Source organism: Macrobrachium nipponense, chromosome 30, assembly GCF_015104395.2.
Source record: "Macrobrachium nipponense isolate FS-2020 chromosome 30, ASM1510439v2, whole genome shotgun sequence".
NCBI classification, from domain to species: domain Eukaryota; kingdom Metazoa; phylum Arthropoda; class Malacostraca; order Decapoda; family Palaemonidae; genus Macrobrachium; species Macrobrachium nipponense.
This window is the reverse complement of record NC_087218.1, coordinates 59,410,200-59,431,008: the sequence shown is the minus strand read 5'-3', so window position 1 is coordinate 59,431,008 and position 20,809 is coordinate 59,410,200. Positions and strand designations below refer to the sequence as shown.

Sequence of the window (20,809 nt, the reverse complement as noted above, 5' to 3'; positions counted from 1 at the left end):
AAAGGAAGTATGAATCACAATCAAACTATGCATGCAGGTCAACATTAAATCAGAAACTCTCCACTTCCATTATCAATTTGAGGTTCGGAAGCAAACTATGTTGCTTTGATATAAAGAAGGCATTCAACAATATAGGTCTTGAGGAAGTCGACCAAAATCGCCTTTGTTTTTTGTGGTTTAGAAATCTTGAAGAGGGAGATTTTTCAATTATTGGCTATAAGAATAGTAGACTTCCTTTTGGACTTAGATGTTCACCTGCATTATTAATGCTTGGATTATACAAGATATTGATACTGGATTCTACGAATGATTCTTTTCCATTGATGAAACTCAAGAGAACCATTTATCAGTTGTCTTATATGGACAACTGTGCATTTACGGCAGAAACGTCGGAGTGTTGTTGTGGATGTATACAATGTTGGAGGATATTTTCAGTCCATATAAGTTTTCACTTCAGCAGTTTTTGTCTAATGACATGTCATTACAGAAAGAAATTGACAAAATTCAGGAAACAGAGACTCCAACAAAAAGTAAACTAACTGCTGGGACTTGAGTGGGATCGAATGAGTGATACATTGTCTACAAAACCCATACAACTGGATATAAATTCATCAACAAAAAGAGAAGTTTTATCTACTATAGCTTCACAGTTCGATCTTCTTAATTTCAACGGACCTATACTGAATCGAGCCAGATTGTTTCTACACAGATTGCAGTGTAGACCAGAACTAGATTGGGATGAAAAACTTACTGCTCCTTTGATCAATGAATGGAAGAATATCTGCAAGCAGGCCCAACTCTGCACCTTCTGTAGAGTTCCCACGGAATTTGGTGCTCGTACTGACAATATAAATTGGTTGGGTTTGCTGATAGTAGTAAGGTTCTGTTTGGCACTGCAGTGTATCTGTATAACATAAATACAAACAATATCTACTTTATTTTAGCAAGAAATAAACTGGTGAGTAAACAATTGGAGTCAAATCCATACCAGCTTGGAATTGCAAGCTCTTGCATTAACCGTTGAAACTGTAAAGGATTGAAGAATGACTTTCAGGAATTGGTTGCATTGATCCTATTGAGATAGTTGGATGTGAAGTTCTACTCTGACAGTTTGGTGGTACTGACCTGGCTGCAGTCTTACGCCTTGAAACTTGACAAACTACAAAAAAGTAACCCAAATTTGTACTCAGTAAGGTTAGAGTATATCAATAAGCTGCGTGAGGATTCTTGTATGAAATTTTCTTTTGTGTCTGGAGAAGATAATCCCGCAGACTGCATTACCAGACCTTTATCCTTTAGGCAGCTGATGAAAACAAACTATATAACTGGTCCTAAGTTCATTACAGAGAGCGAAAGCAATGTGATCTGTAGTGACAGCACATTGTCTTTCATTATACCTGGATTATTTGAATCCGAAACGAGTGCATAAAGTGGAGGCAAATTGTGGTAGTGCTTGTTCATCCTCCGCATGTGGGCTCGGAACATCATCTCTCTTTTAATAGGGTTTCTAGTTTTGAGAAGGCTGTGAGAGTGCATGCGGTGGTGCTCAGGTTCTGCAGCATTTTGAAATAATCTAAGTTTAAAAGTAAACATCCAGCTCTAGATCATTTTGAAGTTGAAGATGAAGGCTTTAACTTTTATGATGAAGCCTGTAGGCAGATTATAATCAGGGATCAACATATTCACTTCCCAGATGTCTTTGATTATTTTCACTCAAAACAGAAGCAGTTGAAGAATCTGCTGCCTAACATTGTTGCACAGTTGAACTTGTTTCTTGATTCGGATGGCATGGTGAGGGTAAAGAGTAAATGCCGAAGATTGAAGGAAGTCCAACATCTTAACAAATTCAACTATCCTTTACTAATATCGAAGGACAGTATATTGGTTCCTCTGATTATAAGGGAATTGCCCGTGAAGCTCTCGCATGCTGGTTGTTATCCTTTGTTGGCGGAACTTAGAAGAAACTTTTGGATTACCCATATATACTCGGCTGTGAAGAAAGTTCTGTCAAACTGCATTACATGTAAGAGAGTAAATGAGAGGGTAATTAAACTAAATCAAAGTCATTACCCAGAGTTCAGGATTAATCCTGAAAACGTACCGTACAGGCAGATTTTTATTGATCATATGGGTCCATTTAAAATAAAGAATGATCAAGGAAATACGGTCAAGGTATGGTTATGTAATACGTGTCTGTGGTCTCGGGCTATTAACTTGAAAATTTGTATGGATTTAACTTCAGAGGAAGTTTATTAGAGCATTACAACTTCATACATATGAATTTGGCATTCCCTCCCTATGTCTGTCTGATTTGGGATCGCAATTCGTTGCTGGTGCAAATCAGATCTCTAGTTTCCTCAGCGATTACGAGACAAATGCATATTTACAGGAACATGGAATTAAATCCTTTAAATTTGAGCAATATTACAAGGGATGTAATCAACTCGGCTCGTTAGTCGAGTCTTGTGTGAACTAACCAAGCGCTTATTATTTGGAGCAATACGCAATAATGTTTTCTTCCCCTTTGGGGCATTTTGATTTTTATTGTTCACAAAACACCATAACATTTGGTGAACAGAAGGCCAATTTCATTTAAAGAGACTCTTAGGAACTCTTCAGGAGAGAGCATTCCAGAAATCATTACCCCGGAGATGTTGATTCATGGCAGAGAATTGGTTTCCATCAATATAATCCTAACTACAAGCCCAACAGATCCCGATCCGGAATTCAATGCAGATCAGATTCCTTCATCATTACTGAAACTACATGTACGACATAATCTCATTAAAATATACAATGAAGAATTTATTGGGAATCTTATATATCAAGCCGTGAATAAAAAAGACCGATACAAGCCCGTTCAACATAAAGAAACTTAAAGTTGGAGATATAGTACTTTTGAAGGAACCCTTAGCTAAACCCTGTAATTATCCAATGGGACGCCATTAAGGAAATTATAACAAATATAAACAATGAAGTTACGGCTGTGAAAAGTCCTTTAAAGGGAAAACTGGAGAAAATATTTTAAAACGGCACTCTAGTTCTATAATTCCTCTATTGTCAGTCCCAGCGATGATGAGAAAGCAAGGTGTACCAGCACTAATAATGTTCATATTGTATCATCACGTCCTAAAAGAAAAGCAGCTATACAGGGTGCTGCCAAAATTCACCAAATTTTGGGCTGAATCTGATTAGGGACTTTTTCATTACTGTTAATATTGTTTTATTTGGATTCTGTTGGTTGGTTTTTCTTTTTGGGTAATTTTCATGTAAATACATTTACATTATATACTTTTGATTTCATACTAAATTCAAAATCTCTCCCCTGGAGTGTAGAAAAATATGTATTTAATTCCTTTAATTTTACTAGTTATAAAAAAAATATGCATTATCACTACGGCATCAGTATTAAAGTACTATACCTATGTAATTACTTAACTAGGGGTCAATTTTAAAATTAACGTAATTTTTTAATAAATAGCTTTTCTCGTCTAATCCTTTTAAATGGTTATTGCCGTAAACAAACCACCAATTTTAATGCGGAAAATGTTTTCTTTGTTTACTGAGTGACGAAGAACCGGCAGTACCTGTCAAGAACTTAACAACAGCAGTCTTCAGTGGAAGTTCCAGTCATACTTACCGTGGATTAAACTTTGAAGTGATTTAGTGACCTATGGATTTTATCATTTGCATCACGGTCATGTGTTACGCAAATATGGAATAATTCTATCAAGTTACCATTGGACCCGGACCGGAAACCTGCCAAAGGGGAAACCCGCTTACCTATCTCCTAAATCACACTTAAAACAAGGTGAGAGAAAAGCTATTTTTTCTTTGTTTTTTAAACTGTCCAGATCTTTACTTTTATTCCTGCAACTTTGATCGATGCTTATGTGATAAGTGTGTTATTCCTATACTTATCCAATTTATACGTACCTTACCTATACTTACCTTAAATATACATGAATTATACTCATTCATACTTCTAGTTACTTTGTTTGATTATATTTCATTAGTCAATTTACTATTTAACTGTATTGAATTCTGTTTGTTTTTACACTCATTTTGACGTTTTGTTTACTGGGATAGAAATATACTTTACATTTTACTTTTTTACTTTTGGGCTGTTATTTCATTGGGGTAGTTGCGTCCGATTCTGTTCATACATGGAATCTTAAGATTTCCTCTTGTTCACTATTTCAGATGTGTTTGTATACTTTCGGATTCATTTCATTGGCCTCCGGATGATGCAGCCCAAGTACTCACTTCCTATCCTTATGGTTCACGTCAAGTGTTTGTTTGTCATTCAGAAGTTTATTTTTGTGGTTCGATGATATACATTACAATTAAATTCATTGTAACTTATACTTTATTATTTAATATATCCTATATTAACTTATAAATTTAATAAATTACCTTATCATTAAACTCTGTATAGAATTCATTTTTATACATGATTATGTGACTTATAAAAAAACTAACTGAAAATCCCCTTGATCAAGTCATAAAAAACTTTAATAGCAGTGAAAAAAATCCTTAAAGATAAAACAGAATTACTAGGCAAATTGTCAGTCAAATTTCCTTTGCTACCCTGTACGGATTAGTCAAAACGCACAAAGAAAATAACACTATGCAGCCTATTATCAATACTAGTGGTTCAATTTCATATAAACTTTCGAAATACATCACTAAGATCTTGTCCCCGTTACTTGGAACCATCTCCGATTCTCATATAATTCTCTAGATTTAGTTGATAAATTAAACAAAATTACTCTTTGTCCCACTGATAGATTCGTTAGTTTTGATGTATGTTCTCTTTTTACTAAAGTCCCTATAGACTCTATTTTAGAATATCTCAGTAATGAACTAACTCAGCATGAATTACCTCTACTTGTAAGTCACATTATTTCACTCACTAGGTTGTACATTTGTGATTGTGAGTTTATATTCAATGTTGAATTTTATCAACAAATATTTGGCATGGCAATGGGCAACCCTTTATCACCACTCCTCTCAAACTTGTACATGGAATTCTTTGAAAAATGCTATTTACCTAATATCATTTATATTCCTGTAAAGTGGTATAGATATGTTGATGATATTTTAGCTGTTCTGCCTGCTGGTATTGATGTAAATAATTTACTCTCTAAATTAAATAACCAGGTACCATCGATTAAGTTTACTTTAGAATTGGAAAAAAACAATTCCTCCATTTCTTAGATGTTATGTTACATAGAGAACCATTTCAATGTAAATTCAGTATATTTATAGGAAACCAACCAACCAACAACTTAACTTATGTGCATTTCTATTCAGGCCACCATCTCAACATCAAAATATCAATTTTTTTTCTGTTTTTACGAGCATTAAGTATTGTCAGTCCCCAATATTTGGATCAAGAAATTGAATACATAAGAAAAATAGGGAAAGATTTATGTTATCCTTCTGTGACGAAGTGCCAAGTATCTGGTTACTACACTTACCATTTATTAATTGTTACTTCACAACAGCCAGACACCTGAACCCTCATCACAGGTACTAAACGACTGAATACTCTAAAGGCAACAGTGATCCCTTACACAACTTACCAGTATTGCAGAAAATCAGACTAAGTTCATCAAAACAGGTGTGAGGTAATCTTGTAAGTAATCAAATTAATCAAAGGGCATCACTCCATCAACAACTTTAAAAGTCTAAGTATTTCCCTGATTTCAAAAGTCTAAGTACTTCCTTGGTTCTAAGTCACTTCAAGTTAATTGAAGGAAAACAGATCATTACCACTCTATGTTTCTACCTAACATCAATATAATCATAATTAAATACTGGTGTAAAAAAAAAAAACATAAAAATTCTAAATACAAAAATTTATTATTAAACTCAAAATTTATAAGTGAAATTCACAATAGCAGGGAAAATTACTGTTACTTGAGAACAAAGCTAAATTTAATTAATTCTTGAATCAATTAAGTAAAATTAAATCAAAATTAATGTGTCACAAAATTCAAGAAAATTAATTCAATCAAAATTCAAAAGTGTTAGGCAATAATTGAAATTTGGAAATTAATTTACAAGTGCTAAACAATAATAAAACTTGAAAAGAATTCTAAGTAAATGCAAATTAATTCACAAGTGTTAAATTTAATTAAATGTGCAATGAATTAGCAATGAAAATAACTAAGTCAATTAAATTGTGAATGCAAATGAAAATACAGAAAAATGTGGAAAATACCAAAATTTCAAAAAGTATTAATCACACAGAACATAAAATAAAAACACACACTTCAATAAGAAAATGAATAAATGCACAAAACATAAAAATCACTTCAAATGAAACAAACAAACAAACACAAAAATTTGCAATGCGTAAAAATGTAAATAGTTTCACTCAAACCATTGTAACTATTAGTTATCAGTTCTTTAAACCATCGTAACCAATAGTTATTAGTTGCAACTAATAAAAATATATATAACACACTTTACCTTTTTGGTATACCAATTTCTTTCTTTCTTGCTGCAGCTTGTTTCACACTTTCACAAAACCAGGTGCCATTACACAACAATGTTTGTTCAGATTCCAGAAAAAACACTAAATAAACTCTAAGAAATATCAAATCTGAAATTTACAATTTACGAGTGACCATTCAATAAGTACGAAATCGTTACGTTACTTTAAAATCAAAAGTGCTATGCAATGGAGAGAGAGAGAGAGATTTGATCGCTTTGAGTATCTAAGCCCGAATGAAATCTTTCATTTTGCACAAGAGCTGGGCAGTGGAGATGGCACAAAACATTTTGGGCAATAATTCTTTCTAGAAGCTTCGAAATCTTACACAACTTTACAAAGAAATGTGAAATGTGCATGTGGCACTCGGCAAAGACATACGTGTACGAGACGATTCTGCTCAACAGACACGTACCCAATCGAAATGGAGGTTGAGCAATAATTAAGACTGACATGTTTTACTCTTTTGCAACATGTAATGCAGAAATCTGAACACACATTTTAAACATCCTATCTCTAAGCTATCTAGGAATCTGAAAAAATGTTGCAAAAATCTTATACACAATATTTTATACAGTCAAAGAGGGGATATATGCATTTTGAAAGTAGCAATATATAATAATATCTACAAAGAGAGTTAGTGTCATCCCCACTCAATATCCAGAAGACTCATTGTGTACTTTGCTGAACATCTGTACGAGAAGTCTCCTGATGTTTGGTGCGGGCATTGTTCTTTATAACCCTCTCCTGGGCTTGGCAGGAGAGTCTCTTACACATGCTGGTCATACAAAAGGTGGGCATAAGTAAGGTGGTTGCATCTGGAACGAAGGTAATCGGTTTTTTCGTCATCTATTGCCTGCCTAGGCCACGCCCCCTTTACACCTGGGCGGCTGTGTGATGAAGGCAGGCTTGTAGTAATTGTAATTTGATTGAAATGTTATTCGTTACACATTCTTAAGGTAACTGTAATTGGATTCTTCAAAGAAATCTCTGCATTATATTAATCCTAGTTGTAAATTGAATTTTGCTAAATGGATGATGACGTCATACTACAACTATGACGTGACATACAGAAATATTTCTTGGAAATCAATAAAAATCTAAAGATTTCGTTATGTTTTCCTGATTTATGTAGCACCATACACCATAATGTATCTATGTTAAAATGTCAACATCGTTAATAAGACCGCCTTCCCTCTTTGAGAACTGAAATATGACGGGTAGACTATAAATGGGGAGGAGCTTAGTGATAGAAAACGATCAAGCAAATATCCTCGTGGACTGAGGTATCAGAACACAAAGAGTCATAGGTGCCAATAGACCAGACATGACGTTGATTGACAACATCAAAAGAAAGTATCACTTATCGATGTTGCAATACCATGTGACACCAGAGTAAAAGGGAAAAGATTGAAAAGTATCGAGAAAGAGAGAGAGAATGACTGTGATATCATAGTATATCTGAAAAGATATATGTGCACTGATCTTAACCCTGCATGTGGAAATGACTTCCATAGGCGCTCTATTAGCCAGTTTCAGTAGTGCCAAGGAGTAGTCAGAAACCAGACTACGAAGACAAATTGATCCTTGAAAACCTCTACAGGTTTTAAAACGAATGTTTTTTTTTTTTTTTTTTTTTTACAGCCTCTGGCATCTTTTGAAAAAATGAAAATTGACTTTCATAGTTAACTATTTTATCCAATGCAACCTTCGGTGCGTTTTTCAGCAGTTTTTAAGCAACAATGAAAAAATCATAATTATGAAAATAGACCTGCATATTATTACTGCAGCTGAGGCAGCAATTACTTTAATTCAAAATGTTTAAAAGATGGTTCACTTCATGAATAAATGTAAAAATAATGAAATAATATCACTGTAAATTAAAATTTAAAAATATAACTAAAATAATAGAAATGTACTATCATTTAAATAATAGTAATAAAAATAAGCGTAAATTAATAATCATAAATATAAAAATAATAAGAATAAATAATAATAGATAAATGAATAAATAAAAACAAATATATAAACAAATAATTAATAAATAAATAAATAAAAATACGTAAAGAAACAAATAAAAGAGTAAATATAAAAAATTAAAAAATGAATAGATAAAAATGAATAAATAATGAAAAAATAAATAGATAAATAAAAATAAAGAAATAAATAAAAATAATCCCTCCTAGCGAATGCTTTACTAATTATGAATTCCGACTAAGAAACAAAAGATTTTCACTAACAATATTTACGTTATATTTTATGTATCCATTCACTAGTCCCCTTATTACCTTATAAAGCACTTCATAAACCCATCATAGGACCCCTCATTACAAAAAAATAGCCTATCCTTTGCTTCAGATTGACTCTAGTTCCTTAAAGCCTTTCATGGGACGAGAGTATAAGAAGAAAACCAATAGGGCAAGAGATGCTGCTGCTATAGAAATACACTTTAGGAGTTTCGAGAAAAGGGTGGTTCAGGTAGAACATGATACTGTGAAGAAAGATAGAAACAGGGTTGACTTGGAGGGTTTTCTCCACCTACAAGCACAACAACCTCCACCATCATCACGACAGCAGTTTTCTCCCGAGAATATTCGACCATTTATTTCCAAAAGCAGGAGAGAGAAAGGGGACAGCTAAAAGCAGAAAGCAGGGAAGATGCATGATTGCGATGGACACTCCAGAAAAGCTTGAACATGAACAGAAAGAACAGAAGTAAAAGCCAAAAATCCCAGCCAAGAAGGAAATAAAGTTTGGAAATGAGACCTTAAGAACATCAAAGAGCAAGAAAAGATACTAAAACCTTAAACACAGAGGAACAAACCAGTGATGAAGACCTTCATCATCGTCTTGAAGGTCTCTTGACAGCCGAGCTTAACAATAATTGTTCTGACATCTTGGAAGAGGAGATCATAGACACAGAAGTTGGTTTCATTGATGAATTCCCAGAGTAGTGAGACTTTGTTCTTGTTGGAATAGATCCAGTAAAATGTAGCCAAGTCTATTATGTAGGTAAATAGACTAGCAATTTAGATGTGTATGATGAATTTCAGATTTCTTATTTAAGAAAATCACAGAAATTTGCTACTAATAGTTTTACATTTCCATAAATTGAGGATAAAGCAACTGTTGGTAAGGAGGCAGTAATTGGAATGCTTCCAATTCCAGTTCAGCATTGTATTAAAAAAAAAATAAAAACAGAGGTATTTCAAAGTTCGTTATGTAAACATTAAATAAAATTTAGGCACAACAAATGTCATGTATTTGAGTAACATTTTATGTTTGGTGTTTACTTATGGAGAGAATAAATACAAGCATATTTCGGTTATTTAATCATTGGCAGACGAGGATGGATATTTAATTTAATTTTTGTTTTGATGGATACAATATTCTTTAAGCCAACTTTAATATTTATTCTTAGCAAACATCATGGATTTCAGTTACATTTTCTCTCTGCCAGTCACTAAGGGTGAGAATAATCCTTTAAGTTGATTTTGAGTATTTCAGTTAAATATTTCGTATGGTATTTGTTTCATTTATCATCTGACTGGAAGGTAAATATCAATTATAATAACTGTCCGAATCATCACCATGGGTGGGGATGATTCGGACATTTTGGAAATTTTTATTTGAAGGCAAATAGCTTCAAGTATAGTAAAGTATACGACTTATCAACGACATCTCTGCTCCTTAAACTCTTACTTCTAGATAGAAAAAAAAAAAAAAAGTGTCCGAACCATAGCCTTACCATTTCCATAAATACCTTAAAGATGTTAATTATCTGTTATATATTCGACAGATTCAAGTAAAATTAACCACTGATAATAATTAACTTAACTAATGTAATTAAATATAGATTTCTAAACGAATTTTTAATCAATATTTAGTTCTTTAAATGCATAGTTTCTTATCAGAGAAACGAAAAAATTGTCGTTACCATGGAAACCACTATGCCAATTCATTCATAAAAATCTACACATAAACAAAAACTCTACACAGCTGCCAAATTCTCCTGTAAAGAGAACCTTAAATTGTCGTATCTAATGTATTTTAAATAACCTTTTTGTGTAATTTCAACAGCTTTTTATTCTTAATTAGATAGATATCTTAAATTATGATCAACAATAATGTAATCACTTAAAAGAAACAAGGGAAGAACCTTATAGATATCTTTTACTCTTGTATGGATATACTGCAGACAGCATTAGCTGAATGGAAAACCATAGACGAATCTATGCACTTTAGAGAATTAAAAACCCATTAAAAATTAGTATCATAGTTTTCAAAAGGTGTTCATATTACAAAAATGAATTATTTACAACTTTTATCAATAGTACTGCTCTCAAAAAATCATATAAAAGAAATTATTTGCCTGTTTTACTCCCAAATTGTGGCTAAACTGAAAGAAATCGTCTGCAGATACTCACACTCGTAGTAAATACAACATAGCCAATCAGAGGCGATCAGGACGTAATTGACAGCCAATCAGGTACGAGAACTTTCCCGCCAGAATGTCTCTTGGTCAGAGGAATCCTTTGCCTCAAATTGCTCAAATATGAACCAGATTCGTTGCTTTCCGTTTTCTTTTAACTCTTTAGGGGAGACTAGAGACGATGTCAATATTGTTTTTATACGTATTTAAGAAGGAATTCATTGGAAATAAAAGACTGTTATCATAATAATGATTATTATTATCACTATTATATTGATATTATGTAGGCCAACTTAAGCAGAAAATTACGATTAAATTAAGAGTATTTCAAAGAATAGCCTTTTTAACAGTAAAAACTGGTTAAAAGAGCTTGATTTAACGTCAATTTAGAGTAAAAATCAACAATAAAAGAAGTTTTAGTTTATTTCTCAGGAATACTAATGGTTAAAAGTCTCCATGTTAAATATCAGCGTAAAATAAAGTCGAATAAAAAAAAAGCTGTATAATGTATGTTTACGTCTTCGTCTGGAATCGAATTTATTAATGAAATGTGACGTCACTGGCCGTAGTATGCTTAGGAATTTTAAAGCAAAAACTATATTAGTTATTACAATAAAACTTATATAATAAAAATTTATTTGTAAAATACTAAAGAAAAAAAGAGTTTTATTAATTAATAATTTATAAAATTACTGGTTAAATGCTGAATTTATCAATAAAAATATATGGTCATGAGATCGCTACTCATAGTGTATGGCGATAATGCTAAGAGAAAACAGAAACTGGCAACATTCGTTCAAATTTTTTGTCCGTTACTCTCGATAGATGAGTCATTTCGACGATTTACCTGACAGTCATTTGCGAGAATGTTCAATATCATTCATAGAAGTATTGCAATACAAAGAAACTAAGTTTTGATATGTATCCAATCTATAAAAAAGATTTTTAAAATGTATCAATTGGCAACTCACACATTCTTCCTACTAGATCGTCGGGCTCCTTCAACTTATGATTTGCTGTCGAGTGAGTCTATAAATTTTCGCTCATGTAGGTTGGGTTTGTTTGTTTGTTTGTTTCAACGACGGCTTTACGTGACTTCCTAACCACGTCGAGAGTGAATGAACTTTTCTATCGCCAAGAATCGAACCCAGTAGACTGAGGTGGGAAGCAAACACCATACCAACCACGCCACTGAGGCGCTCAATAATGTTTTTTATTTATCTTTTTCTGTCTCACTGCAGTTACTACATACAGATTTGTATCTTACCTGGTTTTGTATTTATTACAATCATCTGTTGAATTCACTCTGAATTAATTTCCTTTTGTCATTCTATCCTTATTGAACAAGTAACTGTAAGCTGTATGTAGTACGCATTGCAGCTTTATTGTAATAGGGTATAATAAAACACTAAATACTCTATACTTTATTATTTTCAGCACTCAAATATACACAAAATGAACAAAAATATTAGGAACACCACTCTTTTTAATATACAATAAAAATATGTAGAATCACAAAATGTTATACAAAAATATTAAGAATACTCTTTTTAATATATACAATACTTAATAACCTCATAACTTGAAATCAATATTTTACAGCATGAGTTAGAAATCTGCAAAATAACTTACATGCTTACTACATCATTTAAGCACCATTAAAGGAAATACTACTTTATAAAGCTCCAATTTAAAAATGACTACATAATGTCATCTCAAGTCACAATTGCCATATACAAGTCACCTTCTAAAGTACAATGAATACCTCTCAAGAGCCACCTTCAATTAGATCCATGAAAAATGCAAAAGGTATAATAATACTATTACGTACAGGTATGTGAGATTGTGAGTGAAGCCTACCATGAGTATCAGATCAAAGACAAACAAACCTTCACCTTTAATACAGCAAGCAAGATAAGGAAGGACTCACACTGAAAGGCTGTTGTGGAGTTGATGCAGACAAAAGGTGACCAACCTTAAAAACCTACATTTGCTTTGGCAATGAAGAAGCTGAATTTCTACTTCAAAATAATTTGTCAGTAACTTTCTTTGAACATAGCAGTTCTTCCAGCATAAAAGGAATTCCGTATGGGAAAAATACAATGCATAACGCTCTAAAAATCACTATTGTTGCTGTGCAACAGCATGAAAAAGGTTTGTTACCCAAAAGACAAACGTGAAGAAAAGTTAAAGATTATGCAACAGGTTCTTCATGTTACAACAGCCTACACATATTCCCCTTCTACCTTTTTTTTATCAAAGTAAGTAATTAGGCTTTGGCTGTCTTGAGGTAAATGGAAATTGAGGGCTACTGCCTGCAGGTAAATATGAAGTCCTAACATCAACACTGGCAGTCCCAGTCCATAGAAAACTCCAAGAATGAAGATACGGGATCAGCATCCTAAGAGGACATAGGAGGACACTGACCACATCCTCCTAAAAGCCAGTCAAACAGATTATTGGGAGAGGCATCAGTAGAGTTGGCCTCAGTTTATTCAGCAAAGCAAGCCTCAGTACCAGTAATTTTTGGAAATATCTATACAACCCCCAGAAACAGTGAAAGAGTTGTGGGTATCGGAAATTAAGCAATGTTGAGGGATATTTGAAAATGAGGTGAAAAGGAGTGCAATACATGAAGTGCCCTTGTCAGGGTAAGTGAAAACATGGCTAGAGGTTTCAGGTTGGTGGTCCAGCATGACTAAATATGAAATCATTAACTGGAGATTTTCACTTTATCCAAAACTTTCACACTGCTGGACTGTGGATCAGTCTCTCTGAGGATGCAATGCAATACCAGCCTGAAACAATTCCCCTTGTTATTAAACAGTGTTTTGTTTTTCAGGCTGTCTTAGCTTAGCTGTGTAAGAAACCAGTGAAGAACTTCAGGCAGAAGAGTCCCCCATCAGTTCAAGTATTCATTTCTACCACTGCAGCGATTTATGGTTTTAGAAAGAGAGAGAGAGAGAGAGAGAGCAAACACAACGAAGACGATGAGAACCATGAGGATGGAATGGACATCTCTTCCCTTCAGTAACCTTCCTTGCTCAGGGGCATCAGTACTTATCCAGATTCAAGTGAAACCAACTGGTTTCTCCAGAGCAGCTTCCCAAAGCCATGATGGGCTAGACTGACATTGTGAATTGCGACAGTGCTTCTTTGTTTCTACTTCAATTTCAGCAGTGTTTCTTATATTTCACCTTTGTTTTGAGAAGCTCAAGGAATGCTGTTCTTATGGTTTTCACAATGTATCCTTTGTTCATCTGATGGGAAATGTAAAAACCTTTTGTCGATTCTCCAGAAATCTTTAAAACAAAGACACTTTTTTATTGTGAACCTTCAAAATCAGATATGACACAGGAAAAACTAAAGGTAAATTGTATTCTCTACCTGAAGAAATAAAGAAAAAAGTTCAGAGGAAAGTGAGCAGTTTGGGAATCACTTTGTTAGACTCTTTGCTGTTTAATGTCAAGTGAGATACGTTTTGTGAATCGTAAATAAGCTTTGTTAAACAAATGCTGGAGTCCTGACGAATGATTCTCTCTCTCTCTCTCTCTCTCTCTCTCTCTCTCTCTCTCTCTCTCTCTGACACACACACACATACACACAAGTGTCTACACATGTCGTCTCGTCGTGTCATTGTATAAGCGGTGGGAGCAAGATGTACCAAACCCCAGCTCTGAGGACTTCCTCATCCGAGTGAGTGTGTTATCATACATTCGTTTATTTTCGTTGTCATGTTTTTTGTATGGTGTAAATGCAGCAGACCAAGAGACAGTGGAAAGTTTAAGACATTTTCTAAGGAAAATAGGAGAGTGGTCAAAAAGATGGCAAATACCTTTTAACCTGGATAAATGTTAAGTGTTACAAATAGGAACAAGCAACTCTCATGCTGCTTGGAAATGACATAAATAGTGTAGAACACGAAGAGGACCTTAGAAACATTATTACCAAGGACTTAAAATCCACAAGACAGTGCATAAAAGCTGAAAAGAAGGCACAGAAACTAGTGGGATACATAAAGAGGAAGTTCAAATACAGAAACAAAGAAACTGTGCTTCAGCTCTACACATCAATAGTTAGACCCCATCTTGAATATGCAGTACAGTTTTGGTCACCAACACTAAGAATGGACATACAAAGACTAGAAGGGTACAAGTAAGAGCCACAAAGTTAATATTATCCACCCTCCAGACTAAATAGGTTGAACATGTATGATTTAGAAACACGACGATTACGAGAACAACTTATAGAGACATTCAAAATACTGAAAGGCATAAGAAAAGTAGACAGTAACCTCTTTACATTAAACGAAAACCAGACAAGAAATAATATGTGGGAACTAGAACTGAAGGGGCATAACACACTCATTGTGGGAACTTCTTCACAAACAAGATATGTGACACATGGAATAAACTGCCACCAGAACTTGTCAACAGCAACAGTGTACAAGAGATTAAAATCATTAGGACACTGTGAATGAACAGTAAAACCTGCTTCTTGAAATAAGTGAGGACATGATGATGTCTCCTCCTCTTACGACGGACTAATAAGTCTTTGAGACATCCTAGGCCTCGTAACTCTCTCTCTCTCTCTTCTCTCCTCTCGTAACTCTCTCTCTCTCTCTCTCTCTCTCTCTCTCTCTCTCTCTCTCTCACACACACACACACAGTTAGCTTCAGTACAGTGTCAAGACACTTAGCTTGCCACTATAGTTCTAGTGCAAATCACCACGAGTCTTCATGAACACACTATAGTTGTGCAGTTTTAAAGGGAGTTTGCTATAGGTTAATGTTATAATTATCGAATTATTCCAAAAGAATTATTGGAGGAACCCTCTGAAATACTTTACATTCTTGGCGGGAAGTTCTCTGTAGCCTCATTGGTTGCTGATGACATCATCAACACAGGCTGTGATTGGCTGTGTCTGGTGTTGAAGATGAATCCAACCAATTGTTTTCAGGTGCCACGAGTCAAAAAAATTCCAGTGAGGTTTTCAAAAGTGATTTATCTTTATTTCCTTCTATTTTCATTATTCAGTTCATTCAACAACCAAAACTTAGTGTAATTAGAACCATCTAGAGTTCGATTATTCTTTAATATAAGTTTATTTACGGATATATCAATCACAATAGTTACCAAGTGCTCTATTTTTTTATTATTATGCAGAAGTAAGAGTGTATTGCATTATCATTTCCATAAACACCTTCACTAGATTATTTTTCTGTTATATATTCGACAGTTTCAAGTAAAATCAACCATTGATAATAATTAGCATAACTAAAATTAATAAATATATATTTCTAAACGTATTTTTCATCAATATATAGTCCTGTATATAGTTTCTTATCAGAAAGGCGAAAAAATCGTGGTTGCTATGGAAACCACTATGATAATTCATTCATAAAAATCTACACATATATTAGGGCTGTTGCCTTGTATAATAAGGCGCCCTATGAGGTAATGTTAGACTTGCGATAATCTTACGCTAAGTCGGTTGGTTATGCACTTCCATACTCATTGGAATGTCTTGGGGTTTGTAGATCACTTACGAAATCGGTATCTTCTCTGGTTAGGACGACGATGTGTTAAACTCATGATGATATCTTCTTTCTGATGTGAGGTTTCTAGTAGAAAACACGAAGTATAAAAAATAGTTCTATTCTCTGAGATTACATGATGAAGCTTAGATGAAGATGTACAGGTCTTCTAATGACGATGGCTTGATCGCTTCTGCCAACGATGATGGCTAATTCAACTCTCTTCTGACTACCATCTCGGTTACAAGTCATAAAGGAAGCAGACAGTAGCTCGAACATATGAACATACATACAAATGAGACACATTAGAAATCACGTAGGCCGTTTGAATTATAGGTCGCGGTAGTTGTCTCAAGCAGGAAGCTTGGACTAATGTTTCAAAACAAATGAATGACCACAGGTGACGGCATGTCAACTTAGCCTACTTTATTGTATATGTCATCTTTATCGTCTCTGGTCTGATCACATTCCTGCAAGCAATCTGGTTGACCTCTTTAGTTTTAGTTTTTTATATATATGGAATAACATTCCATATTTTCATTATGTAATCACTTACATAAAAGCTCAATCAGCTACAAAACCAACCACTGAATATTACTCAAGCTTGACTTACATTTGCCTTATAGGAGTGTGATACAGACACTATGTGAATATATATAGATATATAGAAAATACTTATAAGTAAAAAAAAAATTCATGGTGTACACAAATACAGATTCAAGTAATAAGATATAAGACACAATATGCATATGATGATATTCGTAAATAATAGTGATCACGTGATATATACTGATACAGTTTTTCACTTCATCTCATTAAGATACATATGCTACAGAAAATACTAATGTACTCTGATAATTGCATAGAATAAAGATTAACATGATAAAAATCATATTTTAACTGATAAAAATTCATATATGAATTGATAAAAATTATTAATGTTTATGCTGATTGATTCGTTGATTTTTATGCTAACTGTTATATAACTGGTTCATTAATCCATATACTAACTCATATATAACTGGTTCATTAATCCATATACTAACTCATATATAACTGCAGTTATTGGTAAGATAAAAGGAACAGATTGATTATAGGCTACCTGATTTATTTATACATATGTGTAATAGTTACATTATAATATACAGATAAATTCCATATCTGTAAATAAACCCACGACCTAAGGGGTCATTGGCGAATTAGGAGCGCCCTACGTAACCATAAAACAAGACAACAAGATGTGAAAACTAGACCATGCTATGCAATGCTTGCAGTAGCCTGGTTTGCATTTGGACATATCATCATTTATGTATCTTGTCAACTGATCACAACACCTTCCATGGGAAGCGGTTGACCTGTTAACCCGCAGCGGAAACTCACGACTTCCGAGCCAGCAGGCTACGTATTCATTTTGTTCTAATTATAATCAATCGCTGAGATAGCTAGTGTTCCACTATCGACGCGATGCCCCTGTATTGGTAGTTCTCTTCTGATTACTCAACGGAGCGGTCATCCGACCAAACCATCTCTCTACTCCAGTGATGGAGCTAAGAAATAAAGTTGTTAAGTTTAAACTTCATCCGTTTGAGTCATCTCCCTTATTCTAAAGAAGAACCAACTCTACTAGATATCACGCATACGAGAAGGGAAGTAGAACCACAATGCTTACTGTCATCTTGTTGCCAGTTAATGATAAGTGAATAATGTATTAGATTATTTTTGAAACTGTTAATTAGTTAAGAATGGTAACTGCTAGTTTTCTCCTCTCCGGTGTTTGACTTGTACGTTTTTACTAATCCTCTTTTCAAATTCCATATTTGGTGATATCACTGGGAGTGGTCTTCTCCCCCCTCCAACCCCCCGGCTCTTGCTGTCCAGTGGGGATATAGAGGTCTTCGGTGGATATATGAAGGGGTTGTTTCCTGGACCTTGCCTTGAGCGCTATTTGAAAGGATCGTTGATACTGATTTTTGGCCGCTGTACTTGTACTTGGACTGGAGATATTTCACCCCAACATACCTTTTGGATCTCCCAGTCTGCAGCCTCAGGATTTATCCTTAACGCCCTTGGTTCAGTTATAAAGCCAAGGGGACCTCTCTGTCCCAAGGTAAAATTATATACTTATTAAGCTCACGGCAAATGTTCCTCTGCTGTCGGTTTCGGTGAACCGCTTGATACTTGCCAGCCACCTATTGATATTTTTGGATTCAGCGCTGTGATTGCATTAGCATCGGATTATCACCCTGATTTGTCCTCCAGACGTGGAGTTGTACCTTGCCTTGCAAGAGGAGTACTTTAAAACATTCGGAGAAGTTGTTAGGAATATTAGTGTGTATTTGTTAGGATATTCTTTCTTTTTGCCTTTCTCCTCCTTTCTGGACCCCCTCCTTTTTGTGGTTGAATGTGTTGGTTTCTTTTATTAGTTGTGTATTTGGGATTTATTTAGTGATTATTTAAGGGTGAGTGTTATTCATAGACTTTTGTATTATAAGAGGTTCAGGTGTAATTTCTGCCTAACGAATTTTGTATTAAATTTAAGTGATTTTTCTGAAGTGTTTATTTTCACCCCTGAATTGATTTTGCACACTGTGGTTTAAGGTTGTGGTACGATTTCACACCTTGTGAATTTCGTATCCTGTTAAGTGAATACAGGAGTAACCTATATTTTGATAAGTGAATCGTGTGGTGGTTAACAAGCCATCACATTACGAACAACAGTCGTAAGAAAAGACATACAAACTGTCGCTGTCTCACACCATTATACTAAGTGGACAAGCGGGAGATAATATATGTATATGGATTCATATAATTATGATCGATATATGTGCACTTAATACAACTGATTCACATAAACGACTAATCTAAGTGATTAATCTAGGTGCACTTTAAATAGATTCCTAGTGCGTACACGCAAAGATATATTTTGACTCTGTTATTTATGATCAATTATATATAGGATACATGATACTTTATATGTAGGATACATGACCGAGGTTATACTACTACACATTTAACTAGCGTTCGAACAACTTTTCGTCCATTACACAGTTCCAGACAACCACCTATAGCCAAATGAAATGGCCAACTCCAAATGGTTAAAACAAGGGGAAAATTGCCTGGTCAGGGTCCAACGTTCTATTTTGCGCTCATACTTGTTCTCTGCATCCTAAGCCACACGAATACGTTCGCGATGAATAAAATCATCCCCAGCACGAGTCCTGTCCTTCGCCAGCAACGTAGAGTTGAATATCCTTCTGGTCGTAATTGTCGGAAGTATGTCCCTTTTGTAGTCGATTTCCGACAGCCGCCGGAGCATTCCGCATTAAAACGAGAGTAACGACGGGATACGGGTGTCGGTCAAAGAAGTCCAAGAAATAAGCTTGTTCACTTATGATGGTGCTTATTCCCTTTACATTGTAGGCGGTTGTTACTTGACTGCAGTCGTCCGCAGCGACGAACAATTTTTTGAAGTTGCGATGTGAAACTCTCGTACTGCAGGATACTGTAACCAGGTTCCGTTAATCAGCCTGTAAGTGAAATTATACTTGTCACGAGGGCAAAGTAAATTCAGACAACATCCAAATATGGGCGGGAGAAAGCCATTAAGAACCAGACTTAACCCACATGAATTCGCTGATATTTTATGGAATTCAAAAGAGTCAGCTGTACAAACTTTTTTATCCATGGCATTATAACAATAAGTGAACCTATCCAGGTCTCTGATGACTGTAAATCTATCCATAATTATAAAAAATAAACAGATATCAATACGAATCCCAAAGAAAATTCGATATTACTGGTAGTAAGTTACTAGACAAAGAAGAGGAAAACGGAGCTATTTGTAAGATTGCCAGGCAACATAAGAGTCAAAGAGAATATTAATCATGATTCTGTATTTTTCTATGCTAACTGAAATTAAGCTGTGATACAATCCGATCCTATGTGCCCCTAACAAAAGTTTCATATTCAAATTTCTCGCGCGCATCCTCTGAGGTTAATTTTTAAAACTTTATTAATAAGCAGGAGATGCAACGAAAATGTGACATTTTCCCATGAATGTGATTTACTTGAATTGTAATAGACTAATGTTGCAAGTAAATATTTCATATACATGACTTGATACTTCCAAATGTCCGTTTACCAATGTCATAAGCTGAATTATTGACTCTAATTGTCTATGAGGTTCAGAAAAAATTAGTTCATTTTGATGTTAAAGAAATTCTGTTTGCTTATTTTGTTCATTAATTTTAAAACAATTGCAATTCCTTAACTAAAGTTGCATTGCACATACGGATAGACACTTGTACCTAACGTCTGCCTTGCCCATGAGAAGTTCGG

General features: G+C 34.4%; 1 pseudogene; it reads right to left on the bottom strand.

Annotated features, from left to right (window-relative positions):
- Positions 1-7,279, bottom strand: part of LOC135202175 (BTB/POZ domain-containing protein KCTD20-like) — a 93,000-nt pseudogene extending 85,721 nt beyond the window's left edge.
- Between the last annotated feature and the right edge of the window lie 13,530 nt (positions 7,280-20,809).